Source organism: Nyctereutes procyonoides, unplaced genomic scaffold, assembly GCF_905146905.1.
Source record: "Nyctereutes procyonoides isolate TBG_1078 unplaced genomic scaffold, NYPRO_anot_genome, whole genome shotgun sequence".
In the NCBI taxonomy this organism is placed as follows: Eukaryota; Metazoa; Chordata; class Mammalia; order Carnivora; family Canidae; genus Nyctereutes; species Nyctereutes procyonoides.
Window position 1 is genome coordinate 514,078 of NW_026575128.1, and position 12,731 is coordinate 526,808.

The following is a 12,731-nucleotide window of genomic DNA, read 5'->3' on the forward strand; positions in this document are numbered from 1 at the left end:
CGCGGGAGGCGGGTCGGCGCAGGGCGCTGGGGGCTGTCGCTGCCCCGGGGGTCGCGGTCGCCCTGGGGGTGACCCTACGGCTCCCGACGGAAAGGGGCAAGGAGGTAAGGAGGCTGCCCCCGGCCGCCGTCCTTTCCCGGGCTTCGCTAAGCTCGCCGGCGCTTTGAGAGATGCTCCATCTGCTGTCCCTGGGCCCGGGTGGGGCGCCCGCCGCGGCCTCCCTGTGCTCCGGCAACTGCGCAGGCGCAGCCCGCCCTCCCCGCGGACCCGGGTCCCCCCGCAGACTCTGGGCGGGGGCTGCGGAGGGACCCCATGGAAGTCCACGACCTCGAGTTCCTCCGGTGCAGTTCTGGGCGGAAAATCCAACAATTCGGCATGTGCACGTAATAAGAGGGAACGAACATTCATTCCCTTCTGTTAAAACAGCATTTTTAACCATCTGGCTCGTTCCGCCCACGGCGCTTGCTGGCCCTCGTCCTCCCCCGGCATCACGGCAGCACGTCCTCGCTGTTCCCTCTCCTCTCTGTCTCCCCTTATTCTCCACACTGCAAATCTTTTTTTTTTTTTTAAGGTTTATTTTTAAGGAATCTCTATAACCAGTGTGGGGCTTGAACCCACAACCCCACGATCAAGAGTTTCATGCCCGACGGACCGAGTCAGCCACGCACCCCTGCACATCTCTCCAAAATGCACCTCTGGTCATGTCTCTCTCCTACTTAACACCTTGCCTGGGTCCGCATTTCCCCTGGGATAAGGTCTAGCTTCCTTAGGCCAGAAATTCAAGGCCGTTCAGGATCAGAGTCTCGCGCCCAGAAGCAGCCTCGTCGCTGCTCATCACCACTGCCCCCACCTCACCCCAACCATCCTCTAGGCACTGATCACGCTGTCCTCTGACCTCCGCATACTCCTTCCCCTGTTGGGCCTCATCCGCTCAGATCACCCCCTGCCATCTATACTCTTGTTTTCCACCAGGTGATCTATGCCATCGTCGCCCTGGGGGAAGCTGCTCCTTGGGACGCTGCTGCCAACTAGTGGCTGTTGTGCTCAAAGTTTCTCATGAAGTGTCTCTGATACTTGAGGTACTTCAAGTTATTAGAAGTATCATCAAGATTAGATTTATTATTTTTTTAAGATTTAATTTATTCATGAGAGACACAGAGAGAGAGGCAGAGATACAGACAGAGGGAGAAGCAGGCTCCATGCAGGGAGCCCTATGCGGGACTAGACCCGGGTCTCCAGGATCACGTCCTGGGCCAAAGACAGACACTCAACCACTGAGCCACCCAGGCGTCCCAAGATTGGATTTAAAATCAAATTTTAAACAAGGCATATCAAAGTATTTGGGGCTTATCATTTTTTTCCGTACACCTTAGTGCAGATTGTGATATAATTTAGTATGTCTCAGTCCCCCCAACACACTGAGGATAGGGGTTAGAAGTACAGGCTCTGGGGGCATATTGCCCAGACACAAAGTCCCATCACTTTTTATTATCTTTTTACAGAGGTGGGAGTGAGAGCTAAGACAAGGGACACAGGTAAGAATATTTACCCCAGAGATCTTCGAGGATTAGGCAAGGCCAAGTGGTATACTCTTCATGTACTGCTTGACCAGATACATAATAAAAAATAAGAACTTTTATTTCCCAACCCTTTTTTCTCCACCTGGGTCATCTCTTTGAGTTCTGCTTTCTGTTGTTTAAATAATCCTCCAAACTGAATGCCAGCTGAGAGGAAGCCAAGGTGAGCGTGGGCTTCTCTCCTCTCTCTGCTTGGAGGTTATATATATTTATGGCCACAATGATCCCTGGTGGCCTACTTTCTATCTTTAATACCAATAGCAGCTGGTGTTTAGATAATGAGTACTATTTGTCAACCACTGTTCTAAATCTATGACATCGATTAATACGTTAGATCTTTAGAAACACCCGAGGGGGTAGATACTATTATTATTATGCCCCTTGTCAAGATGAGGCAACTGTCCTTGGGCTGCCAACAGAACTATGCTCTCTACACTCTCTTAACCAGCCTCCCATTCTGTCATGGTTGAGCTGCCTCCTTTGAAATCCAATCAAGAGGAAAAACTGGTCTTATCTCCCATCCCTCTGCTCAACAAAGAGGCAGTTTTTATTTCTATTTATTGCTGAACAAATTGAGACATAAAGGGGTCAAGCAGTTCTTTTCTTGTCAGCTCATCATTGGAGTGGGGAGGGCGGTGCTCTATGCTCTTCACCAAGTGCAACTGCTTGTGTATGTGAAATGTGGGGCTGAGAACAGGACTTGGAAATAGGAAGCATAGAACCTTAATTGAAGTAATGCTGCATATGACTCTGTGACTCGGTTTTTCTTTTTTTAATCTATGAAAAGAGGATAATAACTGAACATATACCATCACAGTGTTGTGAATGTTGGATGAGAAGAGACTAATGGTACCTGGCTCACAGCAAGTGCTCACTAAATGGTTACATGATGATGATGATGATGATTATATAGCCAACTTATGCTGGCTTTCTTAAAAACCACTTAGATCAAAAGCAACCAGGTCAAAAATCTATAAGGTTGTTCTTTTATTCGTTGGGCAATAGGTGCTGGAGCTTAGGCAAGCTTTAGCCTTTCATTTTATACTTTCAAAAATCACGTCTAACTCTTGGAGATATATCTTCAGAGGCACTTCTATAAGGTATATTTCAAGTCAAGTCATTTATGGGAAAAGATTTATTGTTCTCTGAGTAAACTGAAATACCTCTTCAACCAAGTCCACTTCCTCCAGAGTCTTCCCATTTCAGTTCTTGTCACTCAGATCTGGGATTACCAGTCCTTCCTGCTGGATAGCCTTGGAGACTACACATTGCAGAAGGAATACTTAACCTGTCATTTAAGGTTTTGTACTTGCTGGCCTGCTTTTTCTTACACCCTTCCCTCTTGCTAATATCCCCTAGTAATCTGTAAATTTTTTTGCTTTAAAGTCTATTTTGTCTGATATTAGGAGAGTAATATTTACTCACCTTTGGTTACTATTTGTGTGGAATATCTTTTTCTGTCTCTCACTTTCAATCTATTTGTGTCTTTGGATCTAAAGTGAGTCTTTGGTAGAAGCATCTAGTTGGATCAAATGTTTTTATTCATTCTGCCAGTCTGTCTTTTAATTGGAGAATTTAACCCATTTACATGTAAAGTAATTATCAAGAAGGAGGGACTTACTTCTATTGTTTTGCTGTTTGTTTTCTATATGCCCCATAGCTTTTTTTTTTTTTTTTGGCTCTTGTTTCCTGCTTTACTGTCTTCTTTTGTGTTTAGTTGATTTCATTTCTAAGTAAAATGTTTAAATTCCTTTCTCTTTTGTTTATTTTGTTTATATTCTGTAGCTATTTTCTTTGTGGTTACCATGGCGATTGCATTTAACATCCTAAAGTTTAGGATGTTAAATTCTCATTTGAATTTATAACAGTCTAACTTTAATAAGATACAGAAACTCTGTTCCTTTGTAATTCTCTCCCCACTGCTTTTGGTTGTTGATGGCAGAAAATTACATCTTTATACATTGTGTGCCCCAAAACATAAACTATAAACTAATAATTTTTCAAAATTCTTCAGCCTCTTAAATTATGTTAAAAACAAAATTTGGAGTAATAAACCAAAGTTATAATAACACCAGCTTTTAAACCAATAATTAGTTTTTTTCTTTAAATTTATTATTATTGGGCAGCCTGGGTGGCTCAGTGGTTTAGCATCGCCTTCAGCCCAGGGCCTGATCCTGGAGACCCGGGATCAAGTCCCATGTCGGGCTCCCTGCATGGAGCCTGCTTCTCCTTCTGCCTGTGTCTCTGCCTCTCTCTCTCACTCTCTCTCTCTCTCTCTCTCTCTCTGTGTGTGTGTGTCTCTCACGAATAAATAAATAAAATCCTTTAAAAAATTTATTATTTATTTAGCCTTATGAATACACTTCTAGGCACATGCACGTTCTTGAAAAATTTTTTTAATTTAAATTCAGTTAACATATACCGTATTATTAGTTCCAGGGGTAGAATTTAGCGATTTGTCAATTGTGTATAACATCGAGTGCTCATTACATCGAGTGCCCTCCTTAATGCAGTCACAAACCACTGTTACAATAACGCTAGCTTTTGTAATTACCATGTATTTACTTTTATTGAGTTTTCTTTCTTTTCTTTTTTAAACCTTTTATTTGTTATTCATGAGAGACACAGAGATAATAGGCAGAGGGAGAAGCAGGCTCCCTGCCGGCAGCCCAATGAGGGACTTGATCCCAGGACCCCAGAATCAGGACCTGAGCCCAACGTAGACACTCAACCACTGAACCACCCAGGTGCTCCTTTATTGAGTTTTCTATTTCTGCATATGGCTTCAGTTAATGTTTGGTGTCAATTCCACCTCACAGGACTCCCTTGAGCATTTCTTGAAGATCAGATCTAGTGATCACAAATTCCTTCAGCTTTTGTTTATCAGAGAATATCTTAATTTCTCCTTCCCCTTTGAAAGACATTTTTGTCACATGTAGATCCTGGTTGGCAGTTTTTTTTTTTTCTTTGAACACTTTGAATATGTTGGCCTACTGACTCCTGGCCTCCAAGGTTTCAGATGAGAAATCTGGTTATGATCTTATTGAGGATTCCTTGTATTTGATGATTTGTTTCTCTCCTGCTGCTTTTAAGATTCTCTCTTTGTAAAAAAAAAAAAAAATTCTCTGTCTTTGCCTTTTGAAAGTTTGATCTTATGTGTCTCAGTGTGGTTCTCTTTGAATTCTTCTTACTTGGAGTTCATGGAGCTTCCTAGATGTTCATATTCACTTCTTTCATCAAATGTGGGAAGTTTTCAGCCATTATTTCTTCAGATATTCCCTCTGTCCGTTTCAGCCATTATTTCTTCATTTCTTTTTTTTTTTAAAGATTTTATTTATTTATTCATAGAGACGCAGAGAGAGAGAGAGAGAGAGAGGCAGAGACACAGGCAGAGGGAGAAGCAGGCACCATGCAGAGAGCCTGACGTGGGACTCGGGAGTCAATCCAGGATCTCCAGGATCACGCCCTGGGCTGCAGGCGGCACTAAACCACTGCGCCCCAGGGCCTGCCCAGCCATTATTTCTTCAGATATTCCCTCTGTCCCTTTCTTTTTCTCTTCCCCTTCTGGGACACCCACATGCGTGTGTTGGTCCACTTGATGGTGTCCTACATACACTGCACAATCTTTACCCTAAGCCCAAGTGTTTGTGGTGGAGTTGACTCTACCTCAAACTTGGTGTCAATCCCAGGCATGGACAATTAAGGTATCACATATACGCAGACACAATGATTAGTTCCAGAATAGACCCGTAAGCTAGTCAGAGTTAATGAGATGCAATGACTCTTCTGGGGGAATCATTTGGGAGAGAGGCAGCCACAATTTTTTTAGCAGTGCTTGAGTCCAGAGGAATAGGTCCAATCATCTTGCACCAGAAGGGAAAGGAGACCCTGTCTCTAAATGGAGTTACCATAGACAGAGGGCAGAAAGAAGCAGGGTTTTAGTTTGTAGCAACACTGCCTGCAGCTGGAATTTTCAGTTACATAAGCCAATAAATTCTCTTTCTTTGACCCGAAATTGACTGCTTAGCTATAAAGCCAATCTATAATGCATATTAGCAAACATTAATCAAGTCACTTAAAGAAATTTTATTTAATTGTTCCAAAGTCACCTGACTTTTTAGAGGGTTGGTCAGTCAGGAAAGCCACATGGACACTGGTTAAGAGCACAGGCTTTAGAGCCAGACATGCATGGAGTTGACTGCTGTCTGGACTTTTCTGAACTTCAGTTCTTCATTGGTTAAATATAGATGATAATAATAACTTCAGTGTGGTTTTTTTTTTTCTCATATCTGAGGGCAGATTTTGTGAACAGAAAAGACTATAATATCTTGGGCTTTTAGTTAAAATTACATTTATTCATCCACAAACTCAAAACTTTGGTTTTATTTAAGCCTTAAGAATTTAATTTATAATTATACTAGTCTATGTATAAATTTATGATATTTATATAAAAATATTAATTAGGTTGGGGCACCTGGACGGTACACTCAGTTAAACATCTGACTCTTGGTTTCAGTTTAGGTAGTGATCTCAGGGTCATGGGATCTGCCCTGAGTTGGGCTCCATGCCCAGTAGGGCGTCTGCTTGAGCCCCTCCCCACAACCCCACACTGGTGTGCTCTCTCTCTCTCTCTTAAATCAATCAATCAATCTTTAAAATATATGCATTAATTAGGTTGGGGCATCTAGATGGCTCAGTCAGTTAAGCATCCGACTCTGTTTTGGTTCAGGTCATGATCTCAGGGTCATGGTTGAGGGCCCCTGCCCCTGCCCCTCCTTCTGCTCTCTCTCAAATATATAAATAAAATCTTTTAAAAATATGTTAGATTTAAAGGGATTTTTTAAAAGTTTTTATTTATTTATTCATGAGAGACACAGAGAAAGAGACAGACACAGGCAGAAGGAGAAGCACGCTCCCTGTAGGGAGCCTCATCTAGGATTCGATCCCGTGACTCCAGAATCACACCCTGGGCCGAAGGCAGGAGCTCAACCACTAAGCCACCCAGGCATCCCTCTACCAGATTCTTCAATAGGCCATATTATTTCAAAATTATAACACATACCCATCTTTTAAACACAAAAGTATAAATATGATAAGTTTGATATATTTATCATCTGTATGTTTAATTTTAAGCCTCTTCAGGTTTGAAAATCACTTAATCACTGAGAATAAAGATCTAGCATCTCCGCAAAGTTCAGGTTACTGGGTGAACAATTCACAACCATGATAGAGTTACCATCAGAGAAGGTCACCTTGAGGTGACCAGCTCAACAGTTCACGGTTGTGATATAGTTACCTTCTCAGGAAGGCTGAGGCTGACATCTTACACAAGCAGAGGCTATTGGGTTGACAATTTATTAACACAGTAAGGTCCTTATCAGTCAGAGTTTCAACACTGGATAGCAGGACCCGAGCTTTGCAGGCTACCAAGATGATTCTATTTGAGCCACCCTTATAGTTGCCACAACAGGGACTTCTTGTCCATAGCCTTCTCCTGGATTCAAATCATGTCCTGTAATTCATCTGATTGAAATTTGCAACCTCACCCAGGTTGCAAGAAAGGAAACTTCTAGTACAGTTTGAGTGAATTCTTGAGTGTTCTTAAGAATTTAATAGTTTCTTTTTTTTAATTTTTTTTTTATTTATTTATGGTAGTCACACAGAGAGAGAAAGAGAGGCAGAGACACAGGCAGAGGGAGAAGCAGGCTCCATGCACCGGGAGCCAACGCGCCCTGGGCCAAAGGCAGGCGCTAAACCGCTGCGCCACCCAGGGATCCCTTCTTAAGAATTTTTTTTTTTTAAAAAAAAAGAATTTTTAACTCTGGGACACCTGGGTGGCTTAGAGGTTGGTTGAGCATCTGCCTTTGGCTCAGGGTGTGATCCTGGAGTCCTGGGATCAAGTCCCACATCGGGCTTCCTGCATGGAGCCTGCTTTTCCCTCTCTCTCTCTGTGTCTCTTGTGAATAGATAAATAAAATCTTTTTTTTTTTAAAGAATTTTAATTCTGTTTTTCTTTAGAAACTGAGGCCCTTCCAGTCTTCTTCCATGATTCTGTATAACAGAATTGGTCTGCGTACAGCCAGAGCATTCGGGTTATTCAAACCTCCTTCAAAGGTTCTAATATGTAACCAAAGTTGAGAACCACTGTTATATCCTCTTCTGTAGCTCCAAAGACATGTTAATTTTATTGCACTGAATCGTCTCACCCTTTCTTTGTCTGTTACAAGTTGTATTGATGGCAGTGAAGTTATAATATAGAATGTGGTTAAAACTTAAGCCCCCCCCCCAAAAAAAAAAACTTAAGGCCCCAGGATTAGACTGCTTCGTCTTTAGTGAATTTCTTAACTTCTCTGCCCTAGGTCATCAGCTGTAAGATGGGGACAGTAATTGTACCTATGTCCTAGGGTTTTGTAAGAAGTAGAATTAGGTGACATTATACATGTAATGTTTACTGAACAGAACCTACACATATTAAATGCTCAGTAAATGTTAGCTCTTCTTAATTTTTTTATGCAAATAGTGATATAATGTGCAAATGAATCTCTTCCTTTCCAATCCTTATACTTCTGCCTTCATTTTCTGGTCTTATTATATTGGTCAGCACCTCCAATGTCATGCTGAGCATTAATGGTGATAGAAGTACCCCCATCTTATTGGCCTGCTTAGTTCCCAATGTTAAAGGAAATGCTTCTAAGATTTAGAAGATTACTCATAAAGTCTGAGGGTTTTTATGTATGTATGTATGTATGTATGTATGTATGTATATATGTATGTATTTATTTATGATAGACATAGAGAGAGAGAGAGGCAGAGACATAGGAGGAGGGAGAAGCAGGCTCCATGCCGGGAGCCCGACGTGGGACTCGATTCCAGGACTCCAGGATCGCGCCCTGGGCCAAAGGCAGGTGCTAAACCGCAGAGCCACCCAGGGATCCCCAAAGTCTGAGTTTTGATAGAGATATTGCTATAGCTACTCTTTTATTTTAAGGAAGTTTTCTTATTTTTTAAGGGGCACTGAATTTTATTGCATGTTTTCCTGGCATCAGGGAAGATGATCCTATGGTTTTCTTCCTTTAATCTATTAAAGTGAATTCCATTTTTGAAAGGACAGCACTGATCCAAGCGGGGGTGGAATTGAGAAGGGAAATAGTTACAAGATGGAGGAGGTTCAGTAAAGGATTCTCCAAACTGAGAAGGCCCTTTGAAACTGAAAAACAATGCAAAGCACTACCCACTGTTTATAGTTTTATCCAGAGTAACTTGCTGACAAGAGGACCAGGCAAGCAGACAATCAGCACCACACAGCTATTTTTCACCCACTCTGGACCTTAACCTAGAGCTTTTATAGAATGAGAGGTGTTGTGGTGAGGTCAAAGGGTAGTGCTATCTTAAGTGGTGCCATCTGTGCGCCTGAAGACCTCGACTAGTTATCTCAAGTGGGGCCTTCTGTGCACCAGTCATCACTACGAGTTCTCTAACATGGCGCCTCTGGTCGACCACTTTAGGACAATCAAGGCATATGTTAACTTCCACGGGCCTGGAACATGTAGGTCCTAGGAGGTAATGGGAGAGAGGGCACATGAGCAAGATGGAGGGCCAAAGATAGAGTCAGTGTTGTCAGCACTCCTGCAGAAATTTAATCGTACAGGAGGAGACACCAAGGTTAACTAAGAAAAAAATAAAACTAAATTCAGGAGAAACTATTCAGATTAATTAGAGAAGTGAAACACGCAAAAATTATGGAATGTTCCCCTTTTTTGTGACCACAAAAGTGAGGATTTCTTTTTTTTAATTTTTTAAAAAAGATTTATTTATTCATGAGAGACACAGAGAGAAACAGAGAGAAGCAGAGACACAGGCAGAGGGAGAAGCAGGCTCCATGCAGAGAGCCTGATGTGGGACTCGATCCTGGGACTCCAGGATCATGCCCTGGACCAAAGGGGCAGGCCTAAACTGCTGAGCCACCCAGGGATCCCCAAAAGTGAGGATTTCAAGAACACAGCAGGTAATTAGCCAATTAGGATTAAAGCCTTAGTAATGGCTGCACTGGATTCCATCCATCCCTTGCTGTCCTTGCCTCTTTCCAATTGCATTAGGTGCATTTTTCAGTTTTTTGGTTTTGCTTTTCCCCAAAATTTTTGTTTTGAAAAGTAATCCCCAGAAAAGGTAAAATTATAGTATAATGAATTAATAGTCTACCCAACACCTAGATTCACCAATTATTACCACTTGGTCACATTTTGTTTATCTAACTATCCATCTGTGTACGTTTTATTTTATTTTTTTATTTTATTTTTTATTTATTTATGATAGTCACAGAGAGAGAGAGAGAGAGAGAGAGAGAGAGAGGCAGAGACACAGGCAGAGGGAGAAGCAGGCTCCATGCACCGGGAGCCCGACGTGGGATTCGATCCCGGGTCTCCAGGATCGCGCCCTGGGCCAAAGGCAGGCACCAAACCGCTGCGCCACCCAGCCCTGTGTACGTTTTAAAAAAGATTTTATTTATTTATTTATTTATTTGAGAGAAAGAGAAAGAACAAATGGGGGAGGGGCAGAGGGAGAAGCAGACTCCCCACTGAGCGGGGAGCCCAATGTGAGGCTTGATCCCAAGACCCTGAGACCATGACCTGAGCCAAAGGCAAATGCTTAAACCACTGAGCCACCCAGGCACCCTTACTTTTTTCTTTTTTGTCAAACCATTTGAAAGTTCCAGACATCATGACATTTTATGTGTGGATATTTCAGCATGAACTTCTTTTTTTTTAAGTAGTTTCCATACCCAGCATGGAGCCCAGTACAGGGCTTGAACTCACGACCCTCAGATCAAGACTTGAGCTGAGGGACTCCTGGGTGGCTCAGCGGTTTAGCACCTGCCTTTGGCCCAGGGTGTGATCCTGGAGACCCAGGATCGAATCCCGCATTGGGCTCCCTGCATGGAGCCTGCTTCTTCCTCTGCCTGTCTCTCTGCCTCTCTCTGTGTCTCTCATGAATAAATAAATAAAATCTTTTAAAAAAGATAAAAAAAAAAAAAGGCCTGAGCTGAGATCAAGAGTCGGATGCTTAATTGACCGAGCCACCCAGGCACCCCACGATGTAACTCTTTAAGGACATGAACATTCTCCCACATATCTGCAATATCATTATCACATCCAAGAAATGTAAGACTGATATAATGATAGCTAATATACAATAACATATTAAAATGTCATCAGTTGCCTTCCCTGTTTTCTTTATAGCTTTTTTCTTATTTGATCTAGGCTTCATTTAAGAATCCCACACTGCATTGGGTTGTGAAGCCTTTCTTAGGATCCTTTAATCTTTATCTTTAATCACACACACACACACACACACACACACATGCTGTGTACACACACTTATAGATAAGCTTTCATGATTCTAATATTTTTGAGGAGTCCAGGGAAGTTGTCTTTTAGAATGTCCCACAATCTGGATTTGGTCGCTTTCCCTCCCGCAATTAGATTCTGGTTAATCATTTTTGGCAAAAATACTATATACATGATGTTTACTTCCCATCACATCGGTCAGGAGGCACATGACGTCAGTTTGTCTCTTCTTGGTGATGTTTTTTTTTTTTAACATTTTATTTATTTGAGAGAGAGAAAGAGAGCATAAGCAGGGGTGAGAGGCATAGGCAAAGGGAGAAGCAGATTCCTCACTGAGCAGAGAGCCCCATGTGGGGTTCGATCCCAGGACCCTAGGGTCATGACCTGAACAGAAGGCAGGTGCTTAACCCCACTGAGCTGCCCAGGCGCCCCCGGTGATGGTAAGTTTGATCCCGTGGTTCAGGGGATATCCCATCAGCCTCCATCTCAAGGGTACCTTTTCCTCTTTGTGATTAACAAGTAACCTACACAGTGATACTTTGAAACTATGTAAGTATCCTATCCTGCAGCAATCTCATCCAGTGGTTTTAACATCCACTGGATGACCCTTACCTGAACCCATCCATTACACTGATGGCTGTAAAAGAGTTATCTTCTAAGGTAATAATACCACATGCAAATGAAATAAATAAATGGAAATTAGAAATTAGCTCTGCCTAGGGAGAAGTTCTGGGGAGGCAGAAGGGATTTGTGCAGAAGGCATGTGATGTCATGAAAGAAAATATTACCTTGAGCCTTTTTACTCAAAGGAGTTTCTGGGTCCCGGATCCATAAAACAGCTATTTCTCCTGGTGACCTCAGTTCTGGCCAGTTTAAGTTAATAAATCATGCAGTTGCAACTCTGTTTTCTCTCTGTGTTGAAATCATTAGCGTTTCTGTATGAATAAGCCCAGACATTCACTCCCTGGTGCTCTCTACAATGTGGCCTCAACAGAGTAATTGTAGGGGCTGACTGGCCAGATGGTGCTCCTTGCCTGTGTTACTGCCTTGGAAGAAGTAGAGGGACTGGGGTAGGAAGCCAAAAGCGGAGATGGTTTCTGATTTTCAAAAAATCCTTACATTCCTGGAATAAGCTGTATTTTGGTTGTAATACCTTATTTTAAAATTTACTGTTGGGGGACGCCTGAGTGGCTCAGTGGTTGAGTGTCTGCCTTTGGCTCAGGTCGTGGTCCTGGGGTCCTGGGTTCGAGTCCCACATCAGGCTCCCCACAGGGAACCTGCTTCTCCCTCTGCCTATGTCTCTGCCTCTCTCTCTGTGTCTCTCATGAATGAGTAAATAAATAAAATCTTAAAAACAAATAAATAAATATAATTTACTGTTGGGTTAGAATTTTTGCCTCCAGTGTTCATAAATGAGATTGTCCATTCTACTGCCCTTAAATGGTCTTGGCATCAATATGACATTAACCTCTTAAAAATGAGTTAGATAATTTCTCCCCTTGGGGATATTATGCATAATATAAGAATTATCTGTACCCTTGAACATTTAGTAAAAGTCTGGCTTTAGTGCTTATAGAGAGGAGATTAGATAGGTAGATTGTGGCATTTCCCTAATACATTAGTACTTACACTATAGAGCAGGAAAAAAAATACAGCTTCATGTAATAACATAGGTAAATCTCAAAACCATAAAACCAGTCACTTTTATTATTTTTGCTTATTTTGTTATTATGGACAGTGCCACTATAAACATTCTTGCACATGTCTTGGTGTGTACATGCAAGTGTCTCTAGGATACATACCTAGTAGA

General features: G+C 42.2%; 1 long non-coding RNA gene across 1 annotated transcript in view; it reads left to right on the forward strand.

Moving 5' to 3' along the window:
* Nucleotides 1-12,731, forward strand: part of LOC129520789 (uncharacterized) — a 24,911-nt gene continuing 12,180 nt past the window's right edge. Inside the window, exon 1 of the long non-coding RNA XR_008666673.1 lies at nt 1-104. This is a non-coding gene — a long non-coding RNA (uncharacterized LOC129520789). The remainder of the gene's footprint in view (nt 105-12,731) is intronic.